The 16,091-nt window shown below is 39.0% G+C and overlaps 1 protein-coding gene across 2 annotated transcripts in view; it reads right to left on the minus strand.

The window, feature by feature from the left end:
• TTC28 (tetratricopeptide repeat domain 28) overlaps positions 1-16,091 on the minus strand; it is a 565,861-nt gene that overhangs the window by 548,357 nt on the left and 1,413 nt on the right. The gene's annotated exons all lie outside the window — the stretch shown is intronic.

The following is a 16,091-nucleotide window of genomic DNA, read 5'->3' on the forward strand; positions in this document are numbered from 1 at the left end:
TTTCTCCCCTTCAAGGGGAAGAAAGAAAATCACTCCTCAAAACCCAGCAGATCTGTCTGTAGGGGCTTTTCTCCTGTCCCATCTCTTCAGGCTTGTTTTTTGCAATGGAACAAGAGACCAAAACCTAACTTGAGTTACAAGAAACAAGACAGTGATGGCTATAAAGGGAGTGACAGAAGCAGCAGATTCTCCTTTACCTTTCGCATCCAATATATGTGCCTCACAGAAAAGCAAAACTAACAGGTCCACAAAACACAACAGCTAGAATTATAAAAAATCCATTCATCCAATGATGGTGCAGTGTTAGCACTCAGTCGTGTCTGACTTTTTGTAACTCCACAGACCACAAACCGCCAGGCTCCTCTGTCCATGGGATTCTCAAGGCAAGAATTCTGAAGTGGGTAGCCACCTCCTTCTCCAGGGGATCTTCCTGACCCAGAGACCACCTACATTGCAGTCAGGACACATACAACATTTACCAATTAAGTCTGGCATCTTATATGGGTGCAATTAACTGTGCCCCAAAATAACCACAATACTAGCATCACAGATAACCATAACAAATAAAAATTTTTTGAAATATTGTGAGGATTACCAAAATGTGACATAGAGATATGAAGTGAGTAAACGCTATTAGGGAGGAAAAAATGCCAGCAATAAACTTGCTCAAAGCAAAGTTGCCACAAACCTTCCATTTGTAAGAAAAAAAAAAAAGAAAAAAAAATGCAGCATCTGCAAAGTGCAGTAAAGCAAAGCATAGTAACATGAAGCATGCCAATATGCTAGCTTGCTCCTTGGAAGAAAAGCTATGACCAACCTAGACAGCATATTAAAAAGCAGAGACATCACTTTGCCGAAAAAGGTCAAACCTATGGTTTTTCCAGTAGTCATATACGGATGTATGGACTACAAGTAAGCTGAGTGCCAAACAATTGATGCTTTTGAACCTTGGTGTTGGAGAAGACTCTTGAGAGTCCCTTGGACTGCAACGAGATCCAACCAGTCCATTCTAAAGGAGATCAGTCCTGAGTGTTCATTGGAACGACTGATGTTGAAGCTGAAACTCCAATACTTTGGCCACATGATGCGAAGAGCTGACTCACTGGAAAAGACCCTGATGCAGGGAAAGATTGAAGGGAGGAGGTGAAGGGGATGACAGAGAATGAGATGGTTGGATGGCATCACCGACTCTATGGACATGAATTTGGGTAAGCTCTGGGACTTGAGGATGGACAGGGAGGCCTGGTGTGCTGTAGGCCATGAGGTCGCAAAGTCGGACATGACTGAGTGACTGAACTGAATCTTTTAGCCAATGACAAAACTGCCAATATTTATATTAAAAGTAGATATGCTTTAGATAGCTCATGATTTTGAAATGTTGTGGGAGGAACATGGCTTTCTTACTTTTAGTGTAAATTAAACTTAAAATGGCCCCTATGTTCAGGAATTACTGGATGCAATACTTTTACCTGCTACTTTCAGTTCAGTTCAGTCGCTCAGTCGTGTCTGACTCTTTGCAACCCCATGAATCGCAGCATGCCAGGCCTCCCTGTCCATCACCAACTCCCAGAGTTCACCCAAACCCAAGTCCATCGAGTCAGTGATGCCATCCAGCCATCTCATCCTCTGTCGTCCCCTTCTCCTCCTGTCCTCAATCCCTCCCAGCATCAGAGTCTTTTCCAATGAGTCAACTCTTCACATAAGGTGGCCAAAGTACTGGAGTTTCAGCTTTAGCATCATTCCTTACAAAGAAATCCCAGGGCTGATCTCCTTCAGAAGGGACTGGTTGGATCTCCTTGCAGTCCAAGGGACTCTCAAGAGTCTTCTCCAACACCACGGTTCAAAAGCATCAATTCTTCGGCGCTCAGCTTTCTTCCAGTCCAACTCTCACATCCATACATGACCACAGGAAAAACCATAGCCTTGATTGACTGACCTTTGCTAGCAAAGTAACGTATCTGCTTTTTAATATGCTATCTAGGTTGGTCATAACTTTCCTTCCAAGAAGTAACAGTCCTTTAATTTCATGGCTGCAGTCACCATCTGCAGTGATTTGGGAGCCCAAAAAAATAAAGTCCGCCACTGTTTCCACTGTTTCCCCAACTATTTCCCATGAAGTGATGGGACCGGATGCCATGATCTTCGTTTTCTGAATGTTGAGCTTTAAGCCAACTTTTTCACTCTCCTCTTTCACTTTCATCAAGAGGCTTTTTAGTTCCTCTTTGCTTTCTGCCATAAGGGTGGTGTCATCTGCATATCTGAGGTTATTGATATTTCTCCCGGCAATCTTGATTCCAGCTTGTGTTTCTTCCAGCCCAGTGTTTCTCATGATGTGCTCTGCATATAAGTTAAATAAGCAGGGTAACAACATACAGCCTTGACATACTCCTTTTCCTATTTGGAACCAGTCTGTTATTCCATGTCCAGTTCTAACTGTTGCTTCCTGACCTGCATATAGGATTCTCAAGAGACAGATCAGGTGGTCTGGTAGTCCCATCTCTTTCAGAATTTTCCACAGTTTATTGTGATCCACACAGTCAAAGGCTTTGGCATAGTCAATAAAGCAGAAGTAGGTGTTTTTCTGGCACTCTCTTGCTTTTTCCATGATCCAGTGGATGCTGGCAATTTGACCTCTGGTCCTCTGCCTTTTCTAAAACCAGCTTGAACATCTGAAAGTTCATGGTTCACATACTGCTGAAGCCTGGCTTGGAGAATTTTGAGCATTACTTTACTAGCATGTGAGATGAGTGCAACTGTGCGGTAGTTTGAGCATTCTTTGGCATTGCCTTTCTTTGAGATTGGAATGAAAACTGACCTTTTCCAGTCCTGTGGCCACTGCTGAGTTTTCCGAATTTGCTGGCATATTGAGTGCAGCACTTTTACAGCATCATCTTCCAGGATTTGAAAGAGCTCAACTGGAATTCCATCACCTCCACTAGCTTTCTTTGTAGTGATGCTTTCTAAGGCCCACTTGACTTCACATTCCAGGATAGCTATTAAAATTCCAGGGCATTCTAAACTTGACCCTCTGGAAGCTAAGGGAAATCACCTTGCTGACATCTCTGCAAGTAATGCTACCATTAAAGGAACCAACAATCGCCAAACCTCTGTCATGGTCAAAAGGGTTATTTCCCTAAATGATAACTTAGGAAAACTGGCTAGAGAAGCCCAACAATGGCCTCAGGAAAAACAAAACAGGATTGGAAACTCAACAATTGTTGACTTGATAAAAAGAGAAAGTTGTGGTTTGGACCAAATAACAACCCCATCCTACCAGAGAATCTCAAATTCTCAGTCCTCACCATCGTACATGCAATAAGCCACTGGTCTACCAACAAAATGATGGCCTTCATGAATCAATATTGGTGAGAAAACAATAACAAGGCCACAAAAAGTGCCTACCTCACTTGTCTCATTTATCTAAGCACAACCCAGGGAAGCCTGTTAGTACTGCTCTTGGACATTTTAAACTGCCCCATGGACCATTTGAGGTCTGGCAAAATGCATATCATACAACTTCTTCTGTCTCATGAATATAAATATGTTTTAGCCATGGTTTGTGTGTTATCACATTGGATGGAAGCCTTCCCTTGCAGACAGGCTACTGCCTCCTTTGTGGCTAAAAAGTCCTTTAGGAAAAAAATTATCCCTACCAAAAGAATGCTTCTCAAACTTCACAGTGATCAAGAACACATTCTATGGCCACTTCCTTTGACAAGCCTGAGTAGTTTGGCCAGTTTTACAATACTTTCACTGTGTTTACCACCCTCAATCCTCCGGTTTAGTCAAATGCTCAAATGGCATTAAGACTGGAAAAATTTGTAAAGGCTCTCCAAATACCTTGACCAAAAGCATTGCCATTGGTCCTTCTAAGTCTCAGACCCACCCCTTTCAGAATTGACAAACTTTCACCCTTTGAAACAGTCATAGGATGCCTGATGCACTTGGTCCTGGTTTTTTTGATGCACAACTAATAAAAAGGAAAGATATTCCAATACTGCAAAGGTTTAATTGCTTCTCAGATCATGAACTCCTTATTACCAAATTCAGACTTAAATTGAAGAAAGTAGGGAAAACCGCTAGACCATTCAGGTATGACCTAAATCAAATCCCTTATGATTATACAGCAGAAGTGAGAAATAGATTTAAGGGTCTAGATCTGATAGATAGAGTGCCTGATGAACTATGGAATGAGGTTAGTGACCTTGTACAGGAGACAGGGATCAAGACCATCCCCATGGAAAAGAAATGCAAAAAAGCAAAATGGCTGTCAGAGGAAGCATTACAAATAGCTGTGAAAAGAAGAGAAGTGAAAAGCAAAGGAGAAAAGGAAAGATATGCTCATTCGAATGCAGAGTTCCTAAGAATAGCAAGGAGAGATAAGAAAGCCTTCTTCAGTGATCAATGCAAAGAAATAGAGGAAAACAACAGAATGGGAAAGACTAGAGATCTCTTCAAGAAAATTAGAGATACCAAGGGAACATTTCATGCAAGGATGGGCTCAATAAAGGACAGAAATGGTATGGACCTAACAGAAGCAGAAGATATTAAGAAGAGGTGGCAAGAATACACAGAAGAACTGTACCAAAAAGATCTTCACGACCCAGATAATCATGATGATGTGATCACTAATCTAGAGCCAGACATCTTAGAAAGTGAAGTCAAGTGGGCCTTAGAAGGCATCACTACAAACAAAGCTAATGGAGGTGATGGAATCCCAGTTGAGCTCTTTCAAATCCTGAAAGATGATGCTGTAAAAGTGCTGCACTCAATATGCCAGCAAATTCGGAAAACTCAGCAGTGGCCACAGGACTGGAAAAGGTCAGTTTTCATTCCAATCTCAAAGAAAGGCAATGCCAAAGAATGCTCAAACTACCGCACAGTTGCACTCATCTCACATGCTAGTAAAGTAATGCTCAAAATTCTCCAAGCCAGGCTTCAGCAGTATGTGAACCATGAACTTTCAGATGTTCAAGCTGGTTTTAGAAAAGGCAGAGGACCAGAGGTCAAATTGCCAGCATCCACTGGATCATGGAAAAAGCAAGAGAGTGCCAGAAAAACACCTACTTCTGCTTTATTGACTACGCCAAAGCCTTTGACTGTGTGGATCACAATAAACTGTGGAAAATTCTGAAAGAGATGGGACTACCAGACCACCTGATCTGTCTCTTGAGAATCCTATATGCAGGTCAGGAAGCAACAGTTAGAACTGGACATGGAACAACAGACTGGTTCCAAATAGGAAAAGGAGTATGTCAAGGCTGTATGTTGTTACCCTGCTTATTTAACTTATATGCAGAGCACATCATGAGAAACACTGGGCTGGAAGAAACACAAGCTGGAATCAAGATTGCCGGGAGAAATATCAATAACCTCAGATATGCAGATGACACCACCCTTATGGCAGAAAGCAAAGAGGAACTAAAAAGCCTCTTGATGAAAGTGAAAGAGGAGAGTGAAAAAGTTGGCTTAAAGCTCAACATTCAGAAAACGAAGATCATGGCATCTGGTCCCATCACTTCATGGGAAATAGTTGGGGAAACAGTGGCGGACTTTATTTTTTTGGGCTCCCAAATCACTGCAGATGGTGACTGCAGCCATGAAATTAAAAGACGGTTACTTCTTGGAAGGAAAGTTATGACCAACCTAGGTAGTATATTCAAAAGCAGAGACATTACTTTGTCAACTAAGGTCCGTCTAGTCAAGGCTATGGTTTTTCCTGTGGTCATGTATGGATGTGAGAGTTGGACTGTGAAGAAGGCTGAGCGCCGAAGAATTGATGCTTTTGAACTGTGGTGTTGGAGAAGACTCTTGAGAGTCCCTGGACTGCAAGGAGATCCAACCAGTCCCTTCTGAAGGAGATCAGCCCTGGGATTTCTTTGTAAGGAATGATGCTAAAGCTGAAACTCCAGTACTTTGGCCACTTCATGCGAAGAGTTGACTCATTGGAAAAGACTCTGATGCTGGGAGGGATTGGGGACAGGAGGAGAAGGGATGACAGAGGATGAGATGGCTGGATGGCATCACTGACTCGATGGACGTGAGTCTGAGTGAACTCCAAGAGTTGGTGATGGACAGGGAGGCCTGGCGTGCTGCGATTCATGGGGTCGCAAAGAGTCAGACACGACTGAGCGACTGAACTGAACTGAATTGCTTCTATTAAAAATAGTCATGCTTTGGTACAGCTATCTTTTCACAGTGCACTCTCAGGAGACAAAGTACTTAAGCATCACATCTTGAAACCTGGAGATTTCATCTAAAGGAATAGACACCTCCAGGAGAGTATTTTTCAAAGTTAATGTTAAAATACTGCTGCATCTAAAGTAACTATACACAAAATGTGATAAAATACTACACAAGAAGAAACAAGACTTTTTTTTAATGTTTGAGCCAAATTGATACAAACTCACTCTCACAACTTCCTCTGATCAATCAAAATGTTATGACAGAGACTTCCCTGGTAGTCCAGTGGCTAAGACTGTGCTCCAAATGCAGAGGGCCTGAGTTCATTCCCTGGCCAGGAAACTAGATCCCACATGCCACAGCTAAGACCCAGAGCAACCAAACAAATAATGCTTTTTTTTAATGCTATGACAATCATGGCAAACCAACTACATTTTGAAAAACATTCAGCTAGTATTAAACACAAACTAAATCTAACTCCTCCAACTTCAACTTAAACTGGAAATAAATATGTACTCTTAAGCAGAAGAGTAGGGAATTCCCTGGTGGTCCAGTGGTTAGGACTCTATACTCTTGCTGCTGAGGCCCTGGGTTCCATTCTTGCATCAGGGAAATAACATCCCATAAGTTGCATGGTGCAGTCAAATATATATATATATATATATATATATATATATATATATATATGTATGCAGAGAGAGAGAGCAGTATAAAACTGTTTGAGACATTTAATTATTTCAACTCTTTAACTCAAGAAAAAGGAATAAGCTCAAAAATTAATATTTATTAAGTAGAAACAACCAAAAACTTCTTTCAGGAAACTAAAACTGTAGTTTTATTTTTCAAATCTCTCCTTGGGCTAAAATTCTGAATCAATAAATTCCTTATAGTGTTAGTTATCTTTTGTTTTTAGTTAACGACTTTTAATTTGTATTATAAAGACTGATTCCCTTCATTAATAAGAAAGGAAGATATAAGCAATGATTTTACAATTCTTTTATTTCAGAGATGCATATGAAATTACAATCATTCCTTTACTATCTTAAAACTATTTTTATGTAGCCTCATTTTGATACTTTTCTTCATTATCTGGTTTAGTATTCATTCAAGAAACATTTATGTCAGATACTGCATTAAGTATTAGTTTAATAACAGTTTTATAACTTTAAATACTTAAAAATAAACTGCTTACCCTGCAGTCAAGTTTATATTTTGATTAATAAAGTTGTGAGATAATAAAATGAAAGAATAAACTCAGTTTCAAGTACTCATCCTTTTGCTCTATCATTATAAAGACTCAAATTTCAGAATACTGTGCCAACATAACCTTAAACCCCAAAATGAAAACTAGATCTTTAAAAATATCCAGGGGCATTCCTATATTACTGTCTGGCAGTAAGTCTAATATCCCATAGTAAAAGATAGTTATAATGGATTATTATTTGCTTAATGATCATTCAAATCAAAGACAGTCCAGTGCAATGGCTAAGAAAGTAAACTCCAGAGCCTAACTACTAACTTAGAATCCAGGGCAACTCAGCTTCCTAACTGTGGAACTTGAGCAGGATACTACTTAGTTAGTATTGTTACCCCTTATTACACAAAAGAAAACTGAGGTATGGCAAGGTTACTATCTCATAAGAAAGATAGTTGTTAGAACTAAATGAGTTAACTTATGTAAAGGACTTAGAACAGTACCTAAAACACAGTAAACACAAAATGTTAGTGATTAAAATCTGAAATCAACAGACCCTATACTTTATGGAAACAACACTGCCAACATACAGTATTTTATAATTTACATGATTCTTCCAAATATACCTAATGAAAATTTTACTTTTTATAAAATATATTTTGAATTTATGACCAATTTCCAGAAAAATTTTTATGAATAGTTCTCATAAATCTTCATAGAGATTAGGAACTAATTTAATAAGAGTATTATTTGACAGTGGAGCAACTTTCAAAAATCCCATTTCTTCATAACCTAAAAGATTTAAGACAGCACTCTACACAAAAATATTACCTACAGAACAAAAGCATTTGTGACTATTTTTAGTACTCTCTCAGGAAATTGTGCAACCCCCATAATACATTTTTCCCAAGGACAAGAAACTATACACAAGGTCAAATGTCCAATAAAGGTGCCTGAATTCCAAAATCATATTAGTAACATGAAAATTTCTGAGAGGGAAATGAGAATGACCAAATCAAACCAGTCAATCCTAAAGGAAATCAACACTGAATACTCATTAGAAGGACTGATATTGACACTCCAATACTTTGGCCACATAATGCAAAGAGCCAACTCATTGGAAAAGACCCTTATGCTGGGAAAGATTGAAGGGAGGAGAAGAAGGAGCCAACAGAGGATGAGATGGTTGGATACCATCACCAACTCAATGGATATGAATTTGAGCAAACTCCAGGAGATACAAGCTACAGTCCATGGGGTCACAAAGAGTTGGGCACAACTTAGCAACAACAACAAATTCACTCTAAAATTAAAAATACTGTTTCAACCTAAGTGCTTAGCCTTATTAAATATATACTCTTCAGTATCAAACTATACTAACAAAATTTCAGGAAACTAAGCTCTTAGAGGAGAAGGCAATGGCAACCCACTCCAGTATTCTTGCCTGGAGAATCCCAGTGACAGAGGAGCCTGGTGGGCTGCCATCTCTTGGGTCGCAGAGTCAGATATGACTGAAGCGACTTAGCAGCAGCAGCAGCAAGCTCTTAGAAGACGAAGGTCACAGGGTAAGTCTTACAAAGTTGATGGCTTCCTCTGCTCTATAACTTGGCATAATAATCTCATAAATATATAAAGGTTACCATGCTCGCATTTAAAATGTCACTTATAGACCTGTGCTTTCTGATAAGAATTTTATTGTTTTTGCTCTTACATTTAGGTCTTCAATACATTTTGAGTTAATTTTTGTGTATGGTGTGAGACAGGGGTCCAAATTCAACCTTTTGTATGGGGATATCCAGTTGTCTGCTGTCCAACAACTTTCACTGAAAAGACTATTCTGCCCACTTTGAATGGTCTTCACATTACTGTTGAGAATCAGTTGACCATACATGTGAGGATTTATTTCCAGACTCTCAATTCCATAGACTTAAGTTATTCTTATGCAAGTAATACACTCTCTTGATTACTCTCACTTTACAGATTTTGAAACTGGGAAGAATGAGACCTCTAAGTTTGTTCTTTTTCAAGACTGTCTTGGGAATTCCCTGGCAATCCAGTGGCTAGGATTCCATCTCCACTGCAGGTGCCATGGGTTCAATCCCTGGTCTGGGAACTAAAGTCCTGCAAGCCTCAAACAGAGATCCCAGTAATTTTTGGAATGAAAAGTGAAAGTCAGTCACTCAGTCATGTCCAACTCTTTGTGACCTCATGGACAGTAGCCCACCAGGCTCCTCTATCCATGGAATTCTTCAGGCAAGAATACTAGAATGGGTTGCCATTTCCCTCTCCGGGGGATCTTCCGGACCCAGGGATCGAACCCAGATCTCCCACATTGCAGGCAGATTCTTTACCAACTAAGCCACCAGGGATATCATTTTTTTTTTTTTTTTTTAGCTCAGCTGGTAAAGAATCTGCCTGCAATGCAGGAGATCCTAGTTCGATTCCTGGGTAGCGAGGATTCGCTAGAGAAGGGAAAGGCTACCCACTCCAGTACTCTTGGGCTTCCCTGGTGGCTTAGCTGGTAAAGAAACCCCCTGCAATGTGGGAGACCTAGGTTCGATCCGTGGGTGGGAAGGTCCTTTGGAGAAGGGAACGGCTACCCAACTCCAGTATTCTGCCCTGGAGAATTCCATGGACTGTATATTCATGGGGTCGCAAAGAGTTGGACACAATTGAGTGACTTTCACAATTTTTAGAATATTGTCCTTTAAATCTAATAACTACCCTCTTCTCTCACCTCTGCTTGCTTCTACTTTCTGTTTATTTGGTTGATTCTTTTCCAATATATCTTCTCTTCTAACCTATTCTTACTTTCTTCTCATCTTCAAAAACTTTTTCTTGTGCCTATTATCTAAAAATGGATACCAATGCATGAGTTTGCAAAATATAAGCATCAAGTTTTCTGATTTTCCTTTTATGATGACAGAGGGAAATAATCATCTTAGGAAGTTACACCTTCATCAAAGTGACATTTTTTATCCATTTCTGCAAGTGAAAAGAATACTGATTTTTAAAATTTCCTATCATTTTCTGAAATTCAGTCCACATTAATAGAAACACTACTATGGCAATTTTTTAACTTCCACTATGGCAAACTTATGCAGTCAGAGCATGGAAATGTCATATATATAATCATGAAAAGGGAAACTGTATACAGTAAGATTCCTTCCCATATCTAACAGTCACAGCTAAACTTTTTTTTACTCTTGCAAAACCACAACACAGAGTCAGGTTTCCTGTGTTATGGAGACCACCTGCTATTTCTTAGCAATCTGTTCTTTACCCACAACATAGTACCACATCCCCATTATGAATCATTATTTGTCAACTAGAATCTCAACAACTCACGTTTCAGAATACTGCAAGTTAACTTCACACTATTAATTATTAAATACTGCATATTCTCCAGACTGAAATTTCCTCTCCTAGACGTAATACAGTCTGGAGATGAAAAGTTTTTGGTAGTGGTCGCAGTAAGGGCAATTAGAGCCCTTAAAGACCACCTGCCTCCCCACTTTCACGGTTCTACTCTCTAGTTACTCTTACTGCTTTCTCAGTCTGTGTGTGTGTCTGTGTCTGTGTGTGTGTATGTCTGTGTCTGCACACGCTTAGTCACTCAGTCGTGTCCAACTCTTTGTGACCCTGTGGACTGTAGCCCACCAGGCTCTTCTGTCCATGAGGATTCTCCAGGCAAGAATACTGGAGTGGGTTGCCATGCCCTCCTCCAAGGGATCTTCCTAACACAAGGATTGATCTCAGGTCTCCCACATTGCAGGCAGATTCTTTATCATCTGAGCCACTAGGGAAGCTCCAATCTGCCAGTACTACTTTGATTTCCAATAAAATGGACTAGTCTCTAATTTCAATATCCCATAAGTCTCACAGTCAAAAAAAAAAACAGATGTACAGAAAAAATTCCAGAAAGTTATGCATTAAAGTATTCATAGTAATCATTATATTGGCAACGTTATGAGGGTGGTATTTTTGCTTGTCTTATATTTTCTAATTTCATACAATGCAAACATAGTTTTTGTAATAATAAAAGGGTTTAATTTTGTTTTGGTTGTACCACACCACATGCAGGATCTTCCCTGACCAGGGGTTGAACCTCTGCCCCCTGCAGTGTAAGTGCGGACTCAGCCACTGACCCCTAGGAAAGTCCAAAGTTTTTTTTTTAAATAAAGACACTATGATTTAAATTTTTTATATAAATATCTATGAGTTATCAGTCTGAGGATGTGGGGGCTATAAATTTAATTGTGATCTTGAAGATAAGCTTTTGTTTAAATAATACTTACAATATAAACAATTATTTTCTTTGGTTCATAGTGAATACACATTCAGTGAACATGATTTGTTCCAAGCACCATATCTGCCTTAATATTGTTACTTCTGATTTCCTCCTACAGAAAATAGCAATCTACTCTAGCTACTAAAGAAACCTCAAAATAAAAGTACTATTAAATTTAAGTTTAAACATCAGGTTGAGTTTTTCTAAAATAGCAACCACTCTAAAGAAGTAACTATTGTAACCATCAAACTTAATGAAAAAGCACTGCTTCTGATTTTAGGAAAAATAAGTAGTAAAAGAACAGCACATTAATAAGAACTGTGGAATAAAATCAGCTTTCAGTTACACTTTTATTTTTAATAATACATACAAATACACTATCAAGTATCATACACACAGCCCAGATTTAGCAGCCTTCTATAATACAACTGTGTGGTGTGGGAGACTTTGTCTTTCACTGTTCCTCAAGCACTCACAGGGATTTCTTGGGTCACAGAAAAGTGATGGAGACAGGAAGAGGTTTGAGGTTTTTGTCTGTGGTTTTTTCTTTGTGGGTTTTTGTGGTTTGGTTGTTTCATTTTTTTTGTTTTTCTTGTCTTGTCTGTGTTTTACGTTTGTTTATTTGTGGGGGGTTGTGTTTGTTTATTTTAGGGGGAAAGAGGGTTTTTTTGCTTTTTTTTTTTTGGTTTGGCAGTTTTGTTTGCTTTGGGGCTTGCTTTTAAATAGTTAATTAGCAAAAGAAGATAAACAACAAGTACCAAATCCCTACCACACGCAAGGCATTGTTCTAAATATCTACCTACACTCTCTCTTACTTAGTAATTCTTTGAGGTGGATATCACTGTCCCATTGAGTATATGAGAACACTGAGATGTAGTAACAGTTAAGATTTGTCAAAAACTCAACTAGTAAGTAGCACAGCCAAAATCTGGAGATATGAACCTACATCTGCATCCATACTTGAGCTTTCAAAGACCTTTCTTCCTTACCATTTTCAAGGAAAGATCTGAAACAGAAAACTTTAAGAGACTACCATTAAATGATGAGGTTGAAAGATAACATCTAAGAGGTGGGGTGAGAGAGAGGCTCAAAAGGGAGGGGATATATGTGTGCTTACAGCTAATTCACAGTGCTGTACACCAGAAACAGCTGACTCATGTTGTTGTACAGCAGAAACTAACACAACATTGTAAAACAATTATCCTCCAATTAAAAATAAATATTTAAAAAGATATATCCAAAACTCAACTGTATTTCTACTATACGCTAGCAATGAACTAGTGATGAACAATGACGTGAAATGAAATGTTGATAACAGTTCCAGGTACAACAGCAACCAATACAACAAAATAAACACTAAGGAATAAAGTTTTGGAAGAAGTTTAAGACCTGGGCCTAAAAACTACAAAACATTATTGAGAGAACAGATTAAACATAATCTTTATAAAAATTCCAGCTACTCTTGGGCAGAAATTGACAAACTGATCCCAAAATCCATATGCAAGGGACCCAGAAAAGTCAAAAAAGTCTTGAAAAAGAATGAAGTTATAAGACTTACACTTACTTTCAAAACCTATTACAAGCTTATTATCAATGCAAATCTACTGTAACCAAATAGTATAGTACTGGCATAAGGACAGACAATAGAATAAAATTGAGAATCCAGAAATAAAATCCAACAGTCAGCTGATTTTCAATAAGGGTACAAAGAACATTCAATGGAACAAGAATATGTATGTTTTCAATACATAGTGCTGAGACAACTGGATCACCATATGCAAAAGAATGAATTTGGGCCACTGCTTTACACCATACACAAAAATCAATTTAGAATTGATTGACAACCTAAATATAAGGACTAAAAACATAAAACTCTTAGAAGAAAGCATAGGGGTAAACCTTGAATTTGGCAATGAATTCTTAGATACAGCAACAAAAGCATGAGCAACAAAAGCAAAAACAGATAATTTGGACTTCATCATCACTTTGCAAAAAAGGACATTGTCAAAAAACTGAAAACAAAACCTACAGAGTGGGAGAAAACATTTGCAAATCACATATGTGACTTACCAAAAATTTTTAAACTCTTGCAACTCAATAATAAAAAGACAAATAAGCCAATGAAAAACTGGACACCTGAAATGGACAAAGGATTTGAACAGACATTTCTCCAAATATATACAAATGGGCAGTAAGGTCACGCACGCGTGCACACACACACACTCACTCAATGTCATTAGTCATCAAGGAAATCCAAATCAAAATTGCAATGAGATACCACTTAACACCGACTAAGATGGCTAAGTTAAAAAGACAATCCATAACAAGTACTGGCAAGATTGTAAAACTCTCATATACTGCTGGTGGGAATGAAAAAGGATGCAATGCCTTAGGAAACAGATTTTCAACTCTTCAAAACATTAATACAGAGTTATCATATAACCCAGCAAATGGGGTATGCCCAAGAAAAATCAAAACATTACATCCACACTGAAATTGTATACAACTGTCCATAGCAGTATTATTTATTATAACCAAAATGTGGGGGAGGGAGGGAACTCATGTCTATCAATGCATCAAAAGATAAAATGTGGTATATCTGTTCACTATTACTCAGCAATAAATAAATGATACACATGCAACATGGATAAACCTCAAAAACACTGTGGTAAGTGAAAGAAACCAGTCACAAAAGACTTTGTATTGTAAGATAATTCTATCTCTAAAAAGCTGGGTTGTTTCTTTAAGATACTTAAAAAAAAAGTCATGGGAATATAATGTACAGCATGGTGACTATAGTTAATAACATTGTATTGCATAATTGACAGTTGTTAAAAGAGCAGATCTTTAAACCTCTTATCACAAGAAAAAACTGTAACGATATAACTTATTGTGATCATTTTGCAATATATAAATTTCAAATCATGTTATACACCTGTAACTAATCAAGCCATTATATTGTACACCTGTAACTAATATTATATGTCAATTATATCTCGAAAGAATTCCTTAAAAGACACTGCATAAACTACAAAAATGAAACAGTGGGAGAAAAAGAGCACCTAATTTTTAACTTTTCTTCTTCAGATGCAATCTCAATTCCTACAATTTTGTCTTCCTATACATTCGTATTCCATCAACAAGAACTACTAAAATTAAATCAACTACTGAAATTCAAAACACATGAAAAAAACAGCCCCTGAAATTTCAAATAACTTTCAAACAATTCTACTCAGCATTGATTCTGAACTAAACATAAATCTCAATTTCAAAATATCACATAAAGATTAACAAACACTCAGAGGTTTAAGCAAATTGCCAACTTTCTGAATAAACTAATTCAGATTTGCTTTGTTGAAAATGTAAATATTTACCTGCCTCAAAAGAACAAAATCCTATAAGCCTAGCGTTCCCATGTGATGAAGAGAAAAAAATATGCATTTTTAAATTCAGAATTCAGTTTCAGAAATTAATTTCTATCTAGCTAGGGTATACATAGTTGATGGCTTATACTAAGCAATGTATATACCCTGCTTTTGCTTAAAATATACTGAAAACAAGGAATTTATAAAGTCATAAAAGTTAAGTTGGGACCTGAGGAAAATCACATACAGTATATCTGACAGAGATGTTAACATCAAAAAGCTCCTGAAAATACCTCAAGAACTCCTATTTTGGAAGCTCCCTAAGTCAGTCTTCCTGCAAATATTTACTGACCATCTACCATGAGCCAAGCACCGCGAGTGATACCAGGATGCCATGGTGAGCTCTGAACATAGTAACTTGAGTTTGTTAAAAATTCAAATGTGCTCCTCTGCCTTGCAGTGCCTGGGCCTGGGGTGAGTCGTGATGCCTGTATTTTTATCAAGCGCTCCAGTTTATTCCCAAACCCTGGCTTGTCTGGGGGCAGGGTGCTCTGGGGCATCTCATCCCACCCAGTGGGAGCCACACCTCCATTTCACTTGGTTTCAGTCCATTTCACTCAGCTTCCGGCACTCAAACGAATAAATACCCCAACCACACAACCAGCTGAGATAAACGTAAAGCATTCCAAAACACCCTCCGTGCTGACACTCTGACAGACTTGCTTCCTTCCGAGGACGGACAGCTCACTCCCTCAGATTCCACCTGGGGCTGTCTGCACCTGAGCATCCCGGAGCTGCACCGACACCTGTCTCCCAGAGGCTGCGGTCTCCCTCTCCCGTGGGCCCGAACCGCGGGCAGTCGCCGCCTCGAGGGGCCGGAGGCAAGGAGTGGCACCGCGCGCATTAGGCGCCGACTGTATACCGCTCCCCTCCCCGATGGCGCGCACACACAAACACTCCCGCGGAAACTGAGGTGGGCAGGCGACAGACCCGGCCCCGACGCCGAGCGAGGCGAGGCCGGGCTCGAACCTGGACGGCCGGGCGGGTTCCGCCTCGC

This window comes from Ovis canadensis, chromosome 17 (assembly GCF_042477335.2).
Source record: "Ovis canadensis isolate MfBH-ARS-UI-01 breed Bighorn chromosome 17, ARS-UI_OviCan_v2, whole genome shotgun sequence".
Lineage (NCBI taxonomy): Eukaryota > Metazoa > Chordata > Mammalia > Artiodactyla > Bovidae > Ovis > Ovis canadensis.